Here is a 20,469-nt window from a genome sequence, read left to right on the forward strand (position 1 = left end):
TCCGACCATCACCCCTGGTGAGACAAAACCGCGACTCATCAGTGAAGAGCACTTTTTGCCAGTCCTGTCTGGTCCAGTGATGGTGGGTTTTTGCCTATAGGTGACGTTGTTGCCGCTGATGTCTGGTGAGGACCTGCCTTACAACAGGCCTACAAGCTCTCAGTCTTAGCGACCGTTCCACAGGTGCATGTTCATTAATTCTTTATGGTTCATTGAACAAGCATGGGAAACAGTGTTTGAACCCTTTACAATGAAGATCTGTTAAGTTATTTGGATTTTTACGAAAGACATGGTCCTGAAAAGGGACGCTTTTTTGTTGTTGCTGAGTTTACTTGATGGAAGCACCTTTGGCAGCTATTACAGATGTAAATCATTTTTAATAAGATTCTACAGCCTACCAGCCTTACACAACTCTTAGGGTAACAGTCTGTATATCCATTGTTTTGTCAAAATTGCTCAAGCTCATTAAATTTGGTTGGGAATCATTGATGGACAGCCATATTCAAACATTGTCTTGTTTTTCTTTAAGCAGATTTAAGTCAGGACTGAGACTGGACTATTTAGAAACAGTCAACACCTCCTGGAAATCCATTCTGTGCATATTTGGCATTACATTTTGGGTAATTGTTGCGCACTATTTTTTTTTTTATATCCCAGGGTTAGGTTTTCAGAAGACTGAGGTAATGTAATGGGCTATGCTTACATTACATTTTTTTTTTTAATCCTAACAAACTCCACAGTCCCTGCCAGTGACAAGCATACCCAACATGGTGCTGCCACCACAAACCTGTAGTTTATTTTTCAACCTCATCGACACCTCATCGACAAGCTGTTTTCGCCCACAGGTCTGTTGCTGTTGACTGGATGTTTTTTTTCTTTGTCGCACCATTCTCGGTAAATCCAAGACACTGCACTGTCGTGTGTGAAAAGCCCAAGAGACCGGCCATTTCTGCTTTATATAGCAAGCCACGGTGGTGTACCTAATATGTCTTGGGCTTCCACCAAGTATTAACTCTGGGGTATGAAGACAGGCAATCAAGAACATTTTTCTAACTTTCTTTCACTTTGAATTTGTGGAGGAGGTTGTGTAGATCTGTAGCAAAAAAAATACATGTAATCCCTTTTTAGATTAAATTTTAATACAACAAAATGTGAAGACTGTGCAACAGGTGTGTAGACTTTCACTAGGCACTGTATATACAATATGCTTGTATAGGAACAAAAAACATTGAATGCATTGCCACTACAAGGCAATATATGATCTTCGTTACTTCTTGGTGAAAGCACCATGCAAGAGTAACATAGAATCCTGGTCAGCACAGTTGGAGATAGCCTACCCTACTCTGAACTGCATGACATTGAGTTTGAGCATTTAACTGGCGAAGCTCTTGAAGGAGTCAAGATATTGTTTGTCAATTTGACTCTGTAGTTCCTCCGGGATGCAGTGAGAGTGTTTGTATTTCTCCTTGATCCACTTCCCTCCCTCGCTGTTCTCAATGGCCACAGCAGCAACACCTGCAAGTATGCATTACTTTTACTTGATAATAATTAAGGTAGAAGAAAACTTTATACAGTTGTGATTAAAGTATATATTTTTTGCACTACTCAGTAATACAACAAGTTAAATCAAGTCTAGCCTACCTACAATGAGACACATTGTCTGGCACTGTGATTACACACTGACCTACAACAGTCGCTCCCGTCCTCTCCACCAGTTTGATAGCAGCCTTCATGGTTCCTCCGGTCTCTATCCACGGGTCCACTATCAGCACCTGAAGCACAGAGACAGACCAACTAGTGGTTGTGGTTGTGTCCCAAATGGCACCCTATTCCCTACATAGTGCATTACTAGCTTTATGGGCACTGGTCAAAATAAGGGAATAGGGTGCTATTTGGGATCTACACCGCATTTCTATTCAAATTCCTAACTCACAGTATGCACACCGGCAGTCTGGGATACAGTACAAAACACATTCAGAGAATCTTCTTGAAGGGCAAATGTTTCCTTAAATATTTGCTGTACAGAGTAGGGCCCTTGGTTCCTGCACCAACACTAGAGGGCATTATGTCACAGGAAATAGGAGTGGCTATGTCTGGAGGGAATGAGGCCATGGTTGTATTCATTGAAACAAATACAAAGAGTCAGAGCCAAAACAGGCCATACTGCCTCTTTGCTTGTGGGTTCATTGAGCTTGTCTCACACTATGTTGTCCATTGCTACATTCATGTTAATGAGTATGTCTCTTTATCCTTCACCTCAAGATTCTACAAACAATGCAGGACTCTTGAAACCTTAGACGAGTGGTGTCCGTTCATTGGCCATAGACTCAAAATTGTGAGTTATTCACCAAGGAAAGCTATCCTGTCAGACTGTGATGGTGACTCACTTGGCCTTAACACATCCAGGCGAACCTTCACAATCTTCTCTCTGCCTGAGTAGTCACTGTGCTCTGGGTTTGTGTGCACAGGTGTCCTGCTATGCGGATAGCCAGAAAGCCCTTTCCAAGGGTGGTGGCCACAGCCGATCCTGAAAACCACCAAGATAAAAATTACATCTTCGAAACAGCACAGATAGACTGTTATTGTATTGATGAGATTGTGAGTTCATTTCACCAATCAATATTTTCTCTCAGAAGAAATTGAAGTGATTGAAGAGACAGCAGCATTTCATGTAGATCAATCCATACAGATCCATTTCACACATACTGTGATTGATTTAGCAAGGCTTTTATTTTGAATTGCATGGTGTGATATTGTACTCTTAAAGTGTGTCCTTGGTGACGCAATTCCCCAAGCAGGACCTACGTGTACTACCCCTAAATTAAGTATCATTGGCAATGGGGTTAGGTTTCCTGCCCTTTCAGTGGAGCTTGCTGGATTTGAAATAAAATTAGTATCAAGTAAGTAGCATGGAGCCACACTTCAGCAACAACACATGAGCAGATTGGTTGAGATTGTATGTTTTCCTAAAATATTATTGACTGGTTGTTTACCGAGGATGAATCCCATTGCATCTATACCCATTACCAGGTCAATGGCCTCCTTCTGGAATGGATAGAAAAGGTCCTTCACACAATCTGACAGGGCCTGATCAGAATTAACCAGATTGACCACCCGGACTGCTATGGGTTTCCTTACAGTATCTTTACATATATGCACTGGGCAAAATACACATTTTACACATTGCAGGGGAAATTTGTTATAGTTATAGCTTGTACAGTGGGTATCATAAGTATTCACTCTGTAACGCTCGTCTTTAGGTGGAAGAGAGGAGGACCAAGGTGCAGCGGGGTGAATGTTCATGATGTCAAATTTTAATGATATCCAACAAAAACAGAACACTGACAAAATACAAAATAACAAAACGACGTGAACAGACCTGAACTTGAGAACATAAAACATGAACGCACGAACAGGAAGGAACGAACGAACGAACGAAACAGTACCGTGTGGCGAACAAACACAGACATAGCAATAATCACCCACAAAACAAACAGTGAGAAACAGTCTACCTTAATATGGTTCCCAATCAGAGACAATGACAAACACCTGCCTCTGATTGAGAACCATATCAGGCCAATACAATGAACCCAACATTGAAACACATAACATAGAATGCCCACCCAGCTCACGTCCTGACCAACTAAACAAGGCTAAACAAAGGAAATAAGGTCAGGAACGTGACACACCCCCATTGGATTCCTTCGTATTTTGTTTCCGTTACAAAGTGGGATTGAAATAGATTTAATTGTAATTTTTCTCATTGATCAACACAACATACTCCATGATGTCAAATTGAAAAGAAAATTCTACACATTTTTACTAATTAATAATAAAATAAAATTATTAAAATACACTCACTAGTCAGTTTATTAGGTACACCATCCCGTTCACAAAAATCACGAAATGGATCGCTCCTACAGACAATGAGTCACGTGGCCATGGCTTGTTATATAAAGTAGGCAGACAGGCATCGAGGCATTCAGTTACTGTTAGATTGAACGTTAGAATGGTCAAAACAAGTGACCTAAATGACTTTGAGGGTGATATGATTGCCAAAAATTGCCGCCCTCCTTGGCTTTTCACGTACGACAGTGTATAGGGTTTACCAAGAATGTGCGACAAACAAAAAACATCCAATCAAAGGCAGTCCTGTGGGTGAAAACAGCTAGTTGATGAGAGAGGTCGAAGGAGAATGGCAAGAATCGTGCAAGCTAACAGATTGTCCACAAACAGACAAGTACCGGCGCAGTACAACAGTGGCGTGCTGAATGGCATCTCGAAAAGCACAACTTGTCGATCCTTGTCCCGGATGGGCTAATGCAGCAGACGACCACTCCTATCAGCTAAAAACAAGAAGACGTGGCTCCAGTGGGCACGCAATCACCAACACAGAACAATTTGAGGAGTGGAAGAACATTACCTTGTCTGACGAATCACTGTTCCTGTTGCACCATGCTGATGACAGAGTCAGCATTTAGTATAAGCAGCATGAGTCCATGGAACCATCCTGCCTGGTACAAGCTGGTGGCGGTGGTGTAATGGTGTGGGGAATGTTTCCCTGGTACACGTTAGGTCCCTTGATACCAATTGAGCAGCAAACGTTTCCGACACCTTGTAGCATCCACACCCTGAAGAATTCAGGCTGTTCTGGAGACAAGGGGGGGGGGGGGGCAGACCCGGTACTATATGGGTGTCCCTAATAAACTGGCCGGTGAGTGTATAGTTGTTGCATAAGTATTCACCCCTTTGTTTAGGCAAGTCTAAATTATTTCAGGAGTAACATTTGGCTTGACAAATCACATAATAAGTTACAGGGACTCACTCTGTGTGAAATAATATATGTACAGTGGGGAGAACAAGTATTTGATACACTGCCGATTTTGCAGGTTTCCCTACTTACAAAGCATGTAGAGGTCTGTAATTTTTATCATAGGTACACTTCAACTGTGAGAGACGGAATCTAAAACAAAAATCCAGAAAATCACATTGTATGATTTTTAAGTAATTCATTTTCATTTTATTGCATGACATAAGTATTTGATCACCTACCAACCAGTAAGAATTCCGGCTCTCACAGACCTGTTAGTTTTTCTTTAAGAAGCCCTCCTGTTCTCCACTCATTACCTGTATTAACTGCACCTGTTTGAACTCATTACCTGTATAAAAGACACCTGTCCACAGACTCAATCAAACAGACTCCAACCTCTCCACAATGGCCAAGACCAGAGAGCTGTGTAAGGACATCAGGGATACAATTGTAGACCTGCACAAGGCTGGGATGGGCTACAGGACAATAGGCAAGCAGCTTGGTGAGAAGGCAACAACTGTTGACGCAATTATTAGAAAATGGAAGACGTTCAAGATGACGGTCAATCACCCTCGGTCTGGGGCTCCATGCAAGATCTCACCTTGTGGGGCATCAATGATCATGAGGAAGGTGAGGGATCAGCCCACAACTACACGGCAGGACCTGGTCAATGACCTGAAGAGAGCTGGGACCACAGTCTCAAAGAAAACCATTAGTAACACACTACGCCGTCATGGATTAAAATCCTGCAGCGCACGGAAGGTCCCCCTGCTCAAGCCAGCGTATGTCCAGGCCCGTCTGAAGTTTGCCAATGACCATCTGGATGATCCAGAGGAGGAATGGGAGAAGGTCATGTGGTCTGATGAGACAAAAATAGAGCTTTTTGTTCTAAACTCCATTCGCCATGTTTGGAGGAAAAAGAAGGATGAGTACAACCCCAAGAACACCGTCCCAACCGTGAAGCATGGAGGTGGAAACATCATTCTTTGGGGATGCTTTTCTGCAAAGGGGACAGGACGACTGTACCGTATTGAGGGGAGGATGGGGCCATGTATTGCGAGATCTTGGCCAACAACCTCCTTGCCTCAGTAAGAGCATTGAAGATGGGTCGTGGCTGGGTCTTCCAGCATGACAACGACCCAAAACACACAGCCAGGGCAACTAAGGAGTGGCTCCGTAAGAAGCCACTTACAAGGTCCTGGAGTGGCCTAGCCAGTCTCCAGACCTGAACCCAATAGAAAATCTTTGGAGGGAGCTGAAAGTCCGTATTGCCCAGCGTCAGCCCCGAAACCTGAAGGATCTGGAAAAGGTCTATATGGAGGAGTGTGCAAAAATCCCTGCTGCAGTGTGTGCAAACCTGGTCAAGAACGACAGGAAACGTATGATCTCTGTAATTGCAAACAAAGGTTTCTGTACCAAATATTAAGTTCTGCTTTTCTGATGTATCAAATACTTATGTCATGCAATAAAATGCAAATTCTTGACACTAGGGGGTGCCATTTTGACATAGCACAAATTCGTACCCACATGAAACTGCCTTGTACTCAATTCTTGCTCGTACAATATGCATATTATTATTACTATTGGATAGAAAACACTCTCTAGTTTCTAAATCCGTTTGAATTATGTCTGTGGGTGAAACAGAACTCTTTCTGCAGCGAAATCCATGACAGGAACTGCGAAGGTCTGAAAACGAGGCTCTGTTCTCAGATCAGTTTAAAGCTCTGTATGTATCCTATGGGTCGACATGAACTGCACCCGCCTTCCCCTGGATGTCAGTAACCAATGAGAAGTGGAATGGAGTTTCTACGTAGTTCTCAGAGTTTATAAAAGGCCAAGGAACGAGGGGAGCTCTCTTTTCGACGTTCGCCATTACGCAAAGCAAGACCTCAGGATGGCATTTTGAAACGCTCAGTTATCGACCTTAGATATATCCGTCTGTAATTTAATTCGATATAGGTGTTAGAAACATCATAACGAAGTTATTTTAAACCGAGTTATATCAGTTTATGCGAGTATATTGCTATTTTCGGAATTTCCTTAGTATTGCTTTTTGAGGATTTGGGCATGTTGTGGCCACATAGCTATTGTTAGCTGCTAATTCCGAAGTTGAAGACGACGTTTTACAACCAAGCAACGATTCTTTTGGACAAAGGACCACTTGGCCAAGATTCTGATGGAAGCTCGTCCAAAAGTAAGAGCTATTTATGATGAAATTCCGTATTTATGTGGAAAAATGTAAACGGATTTGTCCGCCATTATTGCGGCACTAGTCTGGCTGTAACGCACACTGTATGTCTAGTAACGTTAATTTTAAAAATCTAACTCAGCGGTTGCATTAATAACTAATGCATCTTTCATTTGATGTCCAACCTGTATTTTTTAGTCAAGTTTACGATTATTTATTGATTAGATTAGGTGCCTTTCCAAGATGGCGCCGGCCAGAATGCATGACCTGTTGCCACTGATCACATTGTATAACCACGATTTGTGCTGCTAAATATGCACATTTTCGAACAAAACCTATATGGATTGTGTAATATGATGTTACAGGACTGTCATCTGAAGAATTCTGAGAAGGTTAGTGAAAAATTAATTTATTTTGGTGGTGAATACGTTATCGCTATGTTTGGCTGGAATCAATGCTGTTGTCTGGTTTGCTATTGTGGTAAGCTAATATAACGATATATTGTGTTTTCGCTGTAAAACACTTAGAAAATCTGAAATATTGTCTTGATTCACAAGATCTGTGTCTTTCAATTGCTGTATGCTGTGTATTTTTAAGAAATGTTTTATGATGAGTAATTAGGTAATACACGTTGCTCTCTGTAGTTATTCTAGTCGCTTTGGGGGGATTTGTGATGGTGGCTGCAATGGTAAACTATGATTTAGACCTGAAATATGCACATTTTTCTAACAAAACATATGCTATACTATAAATATGTTATCAGACTGTCATCTGATGAATTTTTTTCTTGGTTAGTGGCTATTTATATCTTTATTTGGTCGAATTGGTGATAGCTACTGATGGTGAAGAAAAACGGTCTTTTGCTAACGTGGTTAGCTAATAGATTTACATATTGTGTCTTCCCTGTTAAAAATCAGAAATGGTGGCTGGATTCTCAAGAAGTGTATCTTTCATCTGGTGTCTTGGACTTGTGATTTAATGATATTTAGATGCTAGTATTTACTTGTGACGCTATGCTAGGCTATGCTAGTCAGCTTTTTTACTGGTGGGGGTGCTCCCGGATCCGGGTTTGTGAGGAAGTAGAGGTTAAAAATCATACAATGTGATTTTCTGGATTTTTGTTTTAGATTCCGTCTCTCACAGTTGAAGTGTACCTATGATAAAAAATTACAGACCTCTACATGCTTTGTAAGTAGGAAAACCTGCAAAATCGGCAGTGTATCAAATACTTGTTCTCCCCACTGTATATATATATACAACCATTTTTTTGTACTTTTAACCCTTTTGTTCCTCAATTTCATGATATCCAATTGGTTGTTACCATCTTGTCCCATCGCTGCAACTCCACTATGGACTCCGGAAGAGGCGAAGGGCGAGAGCCATGTGTCCACTAAACATGACCCTACAGTACCAAGCCACACTGCTTCTTGACACAGTGCTTGCTAAACCCGCCGCCTCATGGGTCTTCCGGTCCTGGTCGGCTGTGACACAGCCTGGGATCGAACCCAGGTCTGTAGTGATGCCTCGTGCCTTAGACCGCTGTGCTACTCGGATGTGAAATAATAGGGGTTGACATGATTTATGAATGGCTACCCCTTCCTATGCCCCCCATACATTTAATCTGTAAGGTCCCTCAGTCAAGTATTGCGTTTCAAGCACAGATTCAACTACAAAGACCAGGGAGCTTTTCTAAAACCTCATAAAGATGGGCAGTGCTTGGTTGATGGTTAACAATAACAAATCATACATTGAATATATCTTTACGCGTGGTCAAGTTAATAATTATGCTGTAGATTATGTATTAAACCACCCAGACATAAAAAATACAGTCGTCATTCTGAACTAAGTTGCAGGACAGGAAGGAAAAATGCTCAGGGATGTCACTATGAGGTCATTGGTCATTTTAAAACAGTTATAGAGTTCAATGGCTGTGATGGGAGAAAACTGAGGAGAGATCAACAACAACATTGTAGTGACTCCACAATAATGACCTAAATGACAGAGTTAAAATAAGAATACAAATCTACAGAATAAAAATATTCAAAAATGTACATCCTGTGCTTATGCAACAAGGCACTAAAGTAATACTGCAAAAAACACGGCAAAGGAATACACTTTTTGGCCTAAATGCAAAGCCTTATGTTTGTGGCAAACGCAACACATCACTGAGTAACTGCCTGACATCAGCAAGGACTGGCGAGTTGTTCAGGGTAAAAAGAAACAGGATGGAGCTAAGCACAGGCTAAATCCTAGAGGAAAACCTGCTTCAGCCTGCTTTATACCAGACACTGGGAGAGGAATTTACCTTTCAGCAAGACAATAACCTACAACACAAGGCCAAATCTACACTGGAGTTGCTTACCAAGAAGACGTGAAAATTGCTGTCTAGCCATGATCCGCAACACCTTGACAGAGCTAGAATTTTGAAAATAATAATGAGTTGCACAATCCAGGTGTGCAAAGAAGACTTGCATCTTTAATCACTACCAACGATGTTTCTAACATGTATTGACTCAGGGGGGTTAATACTTATCTAATCAAGGTATACAGTATTAGTGTTATATTTTTCATTCATCTTTATAAAATGTTCAGAAGACATAATGTTTTGGCTAGATCGTTGACAAAAAAAGGACAATCCAATGAAATGTGAACAAATCCAAGGAGGGTGAATACTTAGGATACCCACTGTATTGTTCAGTTACCACATCATCTTTTAATCCCTCTTGAAAGGCAAAAGTACTCTCCTGGGGAATACATCCCAAGAGTTTGATGACCCAGAAATGTGAAATTCAACTGCTAAAAGCCACTCAACACTCACTCTCATCTTCTTTGGACAAATAGACCAGGAAACTAAAGGTATATCACTAGTACCTGGGAATTACAGTAGAGTCTTGATGGGTCCAACCAGGCAAACGTTGGTCCTTTGGTGTTTGGTGCCATTAGGGAAAGGTACCAGCCCCCCTGTCTGTTGGAACAGCCAAAGCGTCCATTTGTAGTAACAGTCCACACAGTTATAGAGGCAGAGGAGCCTGGGCTGTGAATCTGTCTGCTGACCTGGCCACCCATATCAGGTTCCAGGGAGTGTGCCAATGTGTAGACCATGCCACAGAGTACATACTGACATGGAGGCCTTACAGAGCTCTACTCATTATCATTAGCGCTAGACCCTGATATTGTTATTGCAACATTTCTACTATATTCTTTTTAAAGTAATGCAACCTGAATGAAAATCATAATCCAGTTTAAATCAATGTCAAGACACATTTTAGATTGCAGAATCAAAATTCACATGTAGTCTCCTTAGTTAAATTAAATACACAATTGGAGCAAAAGTTAATAAGATTGGTTAAAATGAAAATATAATATTTTTTGTAATAATATGGTGTATTCCGCTCAAATAGCACAGCAGATTACTCTAAAATATGGCTAAGATATTTGAAAGTTTGCTGTTTTAAATTATAAAACAAAATACAAAAATTATGCAATAGTTCTAATGCTATAATGTTGTTAAAAGTAAAAAAATGTATCAAACAGCTTTAATCATTAATATTTAAATAGACTTACACCGCTGTCTTGTGGTGGATATGTGAAGATACTCTGCGTACAAATAACTTTGGTGAACCACAAACATAGATAATGATAGAAGCCTTTAGTGGCCAAAAGGCAGTTTTGGCACGGGAAGCGCCATTGGCTTCCACCATACTTCCACCATTTTAAAGTAATCAAAGTAGTCAACTGGGTGGGGATTCCTATGGGTTGTGGCGCTGCCCATGCTGTCACAGACGCTATAATGGCACAGATATAAAGATGAGTCCTCTATCTATCTCTATGATCCCAAACCAGCCCCTCTCCCTTACCAACTCGCTTGGAGGGTCCTACATTGTCATGTGTTGCTGTCAAAACTCAGAGGGCGACGCCTCGATCAGACCGACAACATCATTGTGTTTTGGTACACCTGAAGTACAATTATTTCCAATGGAATGCTGTGGTTACCTTGCACACAGATTATCCGTTATATTGACCAGATACTCATGTGGCCGCTCTAACAATGGAAATACATTTCTTCAAAAATGGAAGGCATCCGAGAAGAGGCAAAATCAGGTGGGACCATTATAGCCAATGAGATGACTGATATGCATGTGAACGACAGACACAAATCCGATATAGTGTTTTTTCTCAAAGTTGGCAGGATGTCACGCGTCCTAATTATATCAGTAGACTCGTAACAACCTAAGCATTACGAAACTTATATTCGATCAAATAAGTCACACCAAGCAAATAAACCATTAAACGTTTATTAACCAAATTCAACATTCTCATTGACCAACAAGGAAAACAACATTGAGTCCCCTGACGCTTATGACTTTGTGCAATTGCACCGTCCGCAATCGCAGGGCTCTCCAGAGGGTAATGCGGTCAGCCTAACGCATCACCGGGGGCACACTGCCTGCCCTCCAGGACATCTACAGCACCCGGTGTCACAGGAAGGCCAAGAAGATCATCAAGGACCTCAGCCACCCGAGCCTCGGCCTGTTCATCACACAACTACACACACAACTACAACCCCGCAGCCCCTGTGAGGCAGGGGGGTTGGGGGCCCCCAGAGCCCATGCAGGGGTGTGTGGTACGCCAGTGGGAGTTGGGTGAACAGGCTGTGGCTAGGGTTCGCTGCATCTATGATAACATCTGCAAATATGTGTACATGACCAATAAACTTTAATTTGATTACAAAAACTCCTCCCTTGTTGAGCTTAAAAAACTAGAAAAAATGCCACCTGCTGGAGAAGCCGAATTTTGGGTCCTGTTATCGCTCTTGCTTCACCTCTTCCTCTCTGCCTTGCAGCATTGAGTTGCAGAGGCAGTTGCAGTGCATTCTGTGTTCTGTGGGTCATAAGGATCTATCCAATGTATGCATCAAATTGTAAGTGTAGAGTTAACAGAAATAGTAGCAAAAGGTGAATGTTGAACTTTTGCTGCACACATATCCAATAACAATTTTGGATTACATAAGAAAAATGTTTGACTTCAGAATTTATTATGCAGCATTGATGCAATTATGCTGTCAGTCTGATCGAAGCGTGACTTCCAGAGACTGGCAAAGGAGATCAACAAGCCTTTACTATTCTGCTTGTCACGATCGTCTTGATGAGGAAGAGTGGACCAAGGCGCAGCGTGATAACAATACATACTTCTTTATTGACGAGAAGACGAAACGAACACTATACAAACTAAACAAAACAACAAACAGACGACCGTGAAGCTATTCAAACAATAAGTGCAGCCACTGGCAACTTACACATAGACAATTACCCACACCAGCCTAATGCCTATGGCTGCCTTAAATATGGCTCCCAATCAGAGACAACAATAAACAACTGTCTCTGATTGAGAACCAAACCAGGCAACCATAGACTTTCCTAAACACCTACACTGAACCCAACCCCATACGATCTACAAAACCCCCTATACAATACAACCACCCAAGACGAGACAAATACACACAAACATCCCCCCTGTCACACCCTGACCTAACTAAAATAATACAGAAAACAAAGATAACTAAGGCCAGGGTGTGACACTGTTAGCGTCACTTTTGTATGGTAATGAGGAAACCTTCAAAATGAAAGCCAGCATTTCAAAACATCGCAGGGTGGATAACGCATTAAAAAATACACTGCTCAAAAAATAAAGGGAACACTAAAATAACACATCCTAGATCTGAATGAATGAAATATTCTTATTAAATATTTTTTTCTTTACATAGTTGAATGTGCTGACAACAAAATCACACAAAAATTATCAATGGAAATCAAATTTATCAACCCATGGAGGTCTGGATTTGGAGTCACACTCAAAATTAAAGTGGAAAACCACACTACAGGCGGATCCAACTTTGATGTAATGTCCTTAAAACAAGTCAAAATGAGGCTCAGTAGTGTGTGTGGCCTCAACGTGCCTGTATGACCTCCCTACAATGCCTGGGCATGCTCCTGATGAGGTGGCAGATGGTCTCCTGAGGGATCTCCTCCCAGACCTGGACTAAAGCATCCGCCAACTCCTGGACAGTCTGTGGTGCAACGTGGCGTTGGTGGATGGAGCGAGACATGATGTCCCAGATGTGCTCAATTGGATTCAGGTCTGGGGAACGGGCGGGCCAGTCCATAGCATCAATGCCTTCCTCTTGCAGGAACTGCTGACACACTCCAGCCACATGAGGTCTAGCATTGTCTTGCATTAGGAGGAACCCAGGGCCAACCGCACCAGCATATGGTCTCACAAGGGGTCTGAGGATCTCATCTCGGTACCTAATGGCAGTCAGGATACTTCTGGTGAGCACATGGAGGGCTGTGCGGCCCCCCAAAGAAATGCCACCCCACACCATGACTGACCCACCGCCAAACCGGTCATGCTGGAGGATGTTGCAGGCAGCAGAACGTTCTCCACGGCGTCTCCAGACTCTGTCACGTCTGTCACATGTGCTCAGTGTGAATCTGCTTTCATCTGTGAAGAGCACAGGGCGCCAGTGGCGAATTTGCCAATCTTGGTGTTCTCTGGCAAATGCCAAACGTCCTGCACGGTGTTGGGCTGTAAGCACAACCCCCACCTGTGGACGGCGGGCCCTCATACCACCCTCATGTTTCTGACCGTTTGAGCAGACACATGCACATTTGTGGCCTGCTGGAGGTCATTTTGCAGGGCTCTGGCAGTGCTCCTCCTTGCACAAAGGCGGAGGTCGCGGTCCTGCTGCTGGGTTGTTGCCCTCCTATGGCCTCCTCCACGTCTCCTGATGTACTGGCCTGTCTCCTGGTAGCGCCTCCATGCTCTGGACACTACGCTGACAGACACAGCAAACCTTCTTGCCACAGCTCGCATTGATGTGCCATCCTGGATGAGCTGCACTACCTGAGCCACTTGTGTGGGTTGTAGACTCCGTCTCATGCTACCACTAGAGTGAGAGCACCACCAGCATTCAAAAGTGACCAAAACATCAGCCAGGAAGCATAGGAACTGAGAAGTGGTCTGTGGTCACCACCTGCAGAACCACTCCTTTATTGGGGGTGTCTTGCTAATTGCCTATAATTTCCACCTGTTGTCTATTCCATTTGCACAACAGCATGTGAAATTTATTGTCAATCAGTGTTGCTTCCTAAGTGGACAGTTTGATTTCACAGAAGTGTGATTGACTTGGAGTTACATTGTGTTGTTTAAGTGTTCCCTTTATTTTTTTGAGCAGTGTATATTACATTTTAATCAATGTTGATTTTTATTGTGCTTAATAGCAAATGCAAAAATGAATTTATGGAGAATTTAAGGAATTTTAAGACCACTTGAGAAATACAATGTTCAGACTGGCATGTTGACAATACTGGGCTTATAGTGAAAAACATGTTTTATTTGTGCCCATATAAAACTGGGGTTGGAAGTAGACAGTAGGGTCTCTAGAATCTCTATATTGTGTCATTTCATGGGGCACTGAATAATACGGAGTGTTGGTGGCCTTTTACTAGACCCATTTCATAGGACACAATGCAAATCCCTGCATATAAAATATATATTGGCTTATAGTGAAAAAAACATGATTTGTTCCCATGTTAAAGTGGGATTGGATGTACTCAGTAGGGTCTGTATAATCTATATATGGTGTTATTTCATGGGGCACTGAATAATAAGCCAGTATGAAAGAGAATTTGAGGATAAACAACTTCCAATTCAGAAATACCTGTCATTACAGTATCTGGCAATGCATGGCGGTTGTTGTGGTGGATGTGACACTATACTATGAATTTTCTCATCAATGCCCCCATTTTAGGAAACAGTCAGATGGTAGTAATTGTGGTGTTTATGTGTGCTTGTTTTCTAAAGCAGTCAATGTGAATACACTTTGTCACAATGGCATGCAAGACTATGTTTTACATTAGTTATCAGACGGGAAATGTCTTTATTCATAGAAAAGGTTTTAAGCTTTAAGAATATAGCAGACTCATGTAATGTATTTTAAACTGTACAGAAAATACCTTTGCTAACCTTGATAGATAATCATCACAATATAACATGAAAATAATATTGTCTTTGTTATTGTTTTTGAAATATAGTTAATAGGCGTATGCCTGTACTCTACACAATAGCTTTGAACATACCAGTATTGGTGTAAACTTCCTAAAGAAATGCTAGTATAAATGATTGGTTGCAATGCTCTATAAAACAGTTATACTGCACTAGAGTGAGAAAAGAAAATTGATATTCCCAAAGTTTAGCATGTCTTTGGAGGGGGACCTTACAATATATAAATCTCAGTAACAGTTAAACATCTTAGGCTTATGTGTGGCTGCTTGACCATGGAAACCCATTTAATGCAGCTCCTGACCAACAGTTACTGTGCTGACCTTGCTTCAAGAGGTCGTTAGGAACTCTGTAGTGAGTGTTGTAACCGAGGACAGATGATTTTTACGCACTACGCGCTTCAGCACTCGGGTGGTCCAGTTCTGTGAGCTTGTGTGGCCTACCACTTTGCGGCTGAGTCGTTGTTGCTCCTAGATGTTTCCACTTCACAATAACAGCACTTACAATTGACTAGGGCAGGTCAGGCAGGGCAGAAATGTGACACACTGACTTGTTGGAAAGTTGGCATCCTATGACGGTGCCACATTAAAAGTCACTGAGCTCTTCAGTAAGGCCATTCTAATTCCAATGTTTGTCTATGGAGATTGCATGGCGGTGTGCTGGATTTTATACACCTTTCAGCAACAGATGTGGCTGAAATAGCCAAATCCACCAAATTGAAGGGGTGTATTTCTGTGTTTAGTATTTAGCTAGGCAAGTCAGTTAAGAACAAATTCTTAATTTCAATGACAGTCTAGGACCAGTGGGTTAAATGCCTTGTTCAGGGGCAGAACAACAGATTTTTATCTTGTCAACTCTGGGATTTGATCTTGCAACCTTTCAGTTATAAGTCCAACACTTTAACCACTAGGATACCTGCCGTTGGGATAGTATTTTGCTCTGGGGCCTGCAGCCTTGCTGGCTTGGTCAGAGGCTATCGAAGGGCATAATTAGCCCATACACACGCAATCATTTTCACTCCCTCAGCTTTGGGACATTTGTGCAAATGGTGGGGGCATGTGAACAAGCAAATGGAGGCCTGAAGTGCCTGGGGAAGGAGAAGGGGGTAATTTGGGACTCAGCCTAAATTCTCTTACTTATACTTTGGTTTAAGAATGTTTCATTTTCATTAACTCGAAAGTTATTAAGACTGCATAACCACTTTTGGTGAGTGAACCAACCAGCACCCTCTTGCGTTTTTTTTATAAAACAGTAACCGCTTTAACTTTATCACACACATAATAAATTGATTATGGATGGGGGAAAGAGCAATCATATAAACTGTGGGGCAATAAGGTCAAACATATACTGACAGAAGTAACATTTCAAAGAAATGTATATAAAAATGCATTAACTGTCAAGCAACACTCATCTTCTCTCCGTTGTGTCAGGCAGGGTTGTATTAGTGAGGTCTCTGAGCTTCGATGAGGAGGCACATCTGACTCCTCCTTGACACATCATGTCTTCATCTGGATGCTCAGGAATAGTCTGGACTTTTGGTACCTGCAATACCATGTGTAAATATACTGTAGGTCAAAACCATTGGTAGAAACGTGAAAATATGAATTAATGAAAATTGTAATGCCATAGAGATCCTATTAATCTACTCGAGGGGCTATGTCATAAAGTTCTAGAATGGAGTGAAACTAGCAGCCGTATTGGTCAGGGAGAAATCCAAACCAGTCTAATTGGAATGAATGGCAGTTTAACGCATAATCCAGATTTTACTAATGCAAGGAGGAAACAAGTAAGGCGTGCGATATATCAGAAAGTATGTCATATAATTATTGACACCATCAAATATTGTCATATAACTATAAATACAGTTCATACAGGTTTTATACCAATGTTCTGTATAAATAGCCTTTATAATTTTCACGCCCTGGCCATAGAGTCCTTTTATTCTCTATTTTGGTTAGGCCAGGGTGTGACTAGGGTGGGCATTCTAGTTTCTTTATTTCTATGTTTTCTATTTCTTTGTGTTTGGCCGGGTGTGGTTCTCATTCAGAGGCAGCTGTCTATCGTTGTCTCTGATTGAGAATCATTCTTAGGTAGCCTTTTTTCCCACCTGTGTTTGTGGGTAGTTGTTTTCTGTATAGTTGTAGTTACCTTACAGAACTGTTCGTTTTTCTCTTTGTTATTTTTGTGTGTTCAGTGTTCAGTTTAATAAAATATCATGAACACGTAACACGCTGCGCTTTGGTCCACTCCTTCTTCATCAGGCGAGCGTGACAATAATATACGTAAACAGGCCATAAATGTTGTTTTTTTCATTCTTGGAACACTTTGAGTGCTAATATACATTATATTTACAAAAGTAAAATTAGTGGATTAAGCTATTTAAGCCGTTACTGGCAGGTGTATAAAATCGAGCACACAGCCATGAAATCTCCATAGACAAACATTGGCAGTAGAATGGCCTCACTGAAGAGCTCAGTGACTTTCAACTTGGCACTGTCATAGGATGCCACTTTCCAACAAGTTAGTTCGTAAAATTTCTGCCCTGCTAGAGCTGCCTCAGTCAACTGTAAGTGCTGTTATTGTGAAGTGGAAACGTCTAGGAGCAACACAAGTAGGCCACACAAGCTCACAGAACAGGACCGCCGAGTGCTGAAGCGCGTAGTGCATAAAAATCCTCTGTTCTCGGTTGCAACACTCACTACGGAGTTCCAAACTGCCTCTGGAAGCAACGTCAGCACAAGAACTGTTCGTCAGGAGCTTCATGAAATGGGTTTCCATGGCCGAGCAGCCTCACACAAGCCTAAGATCACCATGTGCAATGCCAAACATCGTCTGGAGTTGTGTAAAGCTTGCTGCCATTGGACCCTGGAGCAGTGGAAACGCGTTCTCTGGAGGGATGAATCACGCTTCACCATCTGGCAGTCTGATGGACGAATCTGGGTTTGGCAGATGCCAGGAGAACGCTATCTGCCCCAATGCATAGTGCCAACTGTAAAGTTTGGTGGAGGAGGAATAGTGGTCGGGAGCTGTTTTTCATGGTTTGGGGTAGACCCATTAGTTCCATTGACGGGAAATCTTAACGCAATAGCATACAATGACGTTCTAGACGATTCTGTGCTTCCAACTTTGTGGCTAGAGCTTGGGGAGGGCCCTTTCCTGTTTCAGCATGACAATGCTCCTGTGCACAAAGCGAGGTCCATACAGAAATGGTTTGTTGAGATCGGTGTGGAAGAATTTGACTGGCCTGCACAGAGCCCTGACCTCAACCCCGTCGAACACCTTTGGGATGAATTGGAACGCAGACTGCGAGCCAGACCTAATCTCCCAACATCAGTGACCGACCTCACTAATGCTCTTGTAGCTGAATGGAAGCAAGTCCCTGCAACAATGTTCCAACATCTAGTGGAAAGCCTTACCAGAAGAGTGGAAATTGTTATAGCAGCAAAGGTGGGACCAACTCCATATTAATGCCCATGACTTTGGAATGAGATGGTGTGTCCACATACTTTTGGTCATGTGGTGTATGATACAATATCAGTACTTGTTGCATTTACAACTTGTCTAAGTCCTATCATCAACTGATTTCAGCCAGTGTATGGCTGTGGTTTGACTGCATTTTTGTAAATGGAATGTTGTCATATTGGCAGTTAATTTGAAAGATTTATGGAATCTTCCCTCTAAAACTGACTGGCTAGCTAGCTAACAAACGTACAGTGCAGATAAATTCTTCAAATTAATTATTTCACACAATATCACAGCACTGGTTGACTAACTCCCTGACCAAAATGGCTGGCATTTATGCCATCATAAAGTTCATGCCCATTCTAGTATTTTAGTAATTCCTAATTCTATGGCTAATGCCATCTTGTCAATAATGTTCCCTCACCTGAGAAAATATCCTTTTGCATCTCCATGGACAGTCCCTTATCAATCTCAACTCCTCCTCTCTGCTCACAGTCAAAGAGTGTCCTGAAGGTACACATCCCATTAGACTATCAGAGTATGAGAAGAAGCTGGAATTCATTAACCCATTCATAAGGGGGTTTCGGTAGGCAGGCTGCACCTGTGCTATGCGCGTCTAGGTGAGACTACACAGCCAAAAGGTGAGTGTCTCTAGGCCTACTCAGTTGTTTGCCTACTCTGTGACGCCATAGTAAGAATAGAGAAATCGACAGAACCTTCCATTTAATACAATTCAATTTTATAGAAAGATAAATAAATGTTCGTTGTAGGCAGATTGTATTACCGTGTCTCATTTGTTTGTGCGTAACAGTGTGAACGTTTTGTAATACAACGTGTGCGTATTAGTGTGAATAATTTCGTTTTATCAATAATTTATTATTGTCACTTTCTATTAAAACTCTTATTTTGATAATACCAACTGTAACTATTTGCCTATTAAAAATGGATTATAAAGGCTTTGTTATATAGTCAATGGAAAGGTCCCAAGGCTATCCAAACGGATTACCAGCGTATAGGCAGACTTTTATCAATGTCAAAATGTAATACCAATGGAAACAAGCTATTTGATTTATAATATCTGGAGCACAGAAGAATTATTGTTTTCCACCCACTTAATCTTTACAGTAATGAGCTTTCAATGAACCCAGGGGCTTTTCCAATGTTTAGTCGAATGTTGCCTCAGATGATTTTGCATCATTTCTCTCCACCTTCGAATAACAATCCGATTCCAGTGCATTTGCGGAGAATACAAAAGGCCTACGCCTCTCCTGGAAGCTCATGGTAAATTCTGCCTTGTGACAAAACAGTGGGCTGATTAGAACTCACCGCCGATTTTTGTCTGGACAAGTGACTGCCTGCACATGCAGACCTAGTTCATTGGGTGAAATATTTAATAGTCCATAAAACCTAATAAAATGTTGCCAAATATGTATATGTTGCAATATTTAAAATGCATAGTCCGTTTTTGTAAAATGAGTTCCATTACATAGTTAGCTACTTTAATAGATGAATTACCTGCCCGTACCACCATGCAGTGCCAGTCCAAGTAAATGACACCATTCGACACTAGGGCAACATTTACGCTTGGCTCGGATACAGTAGTGCACCCTCTGACACGACCTCAACCTCAGCTCTCCATCCTCCATCGGTAGTAGGTTTCAACCCCAGAAAGAACATTAATTAAACCCAGCTTGCTCATACATGCTGCTGAGAGAGCGCGGATTGGGTACACGATTTGCAAACCTTCCATTCTAGAAAAAGAAAGACGTTTGTTTCGACATTCTAATTTAGGTCACCACCAATACCTTTTGTGGAATCTAAAATATGTCCAATCTCTTGGGTTGCAAGAATCACGCCATCCTTTTTACCATGGAAAGCGCGAGAAGAACCTCCTCCTTGCTAGCAGCGTCACCAAAATTAAATCTCGATTTTTTTTTTATGAAAAGGG

The 20,469-nt window shown here is 41.8% G+C and overlaps 1 pseudogene; it reads right to left on the reverse strand.

Moving 5' to 3' along the window:
- Window positions 1–837: 837 nt before the first annotated feature.
- On the reverse strand, window positions 838–20,394 carry LOC129832009 (adenine phosphoribosyltransferase-like; annotated as a pseudogene).
- Between the last annotated feature and the right edge of the window lie 75 nt (window positions 20,395–20,469).

This window comes from Salvelinus fontinalis, chromosome 33 (genome assembly GCF_029448725.1).
Source record: "Salvelinus fontinalis isolate EN_2023a chromosome 33, ASM2944872v1, whole genome shotgun sequence".
Classification (NCBI taxonomy): domain Eukaryota; kingdom Metazoa; phylum Chordata; class Actinopteri; order Salmoniformes; family Salmonidae; genus Salvelinus; species Salvelinus fontinalis.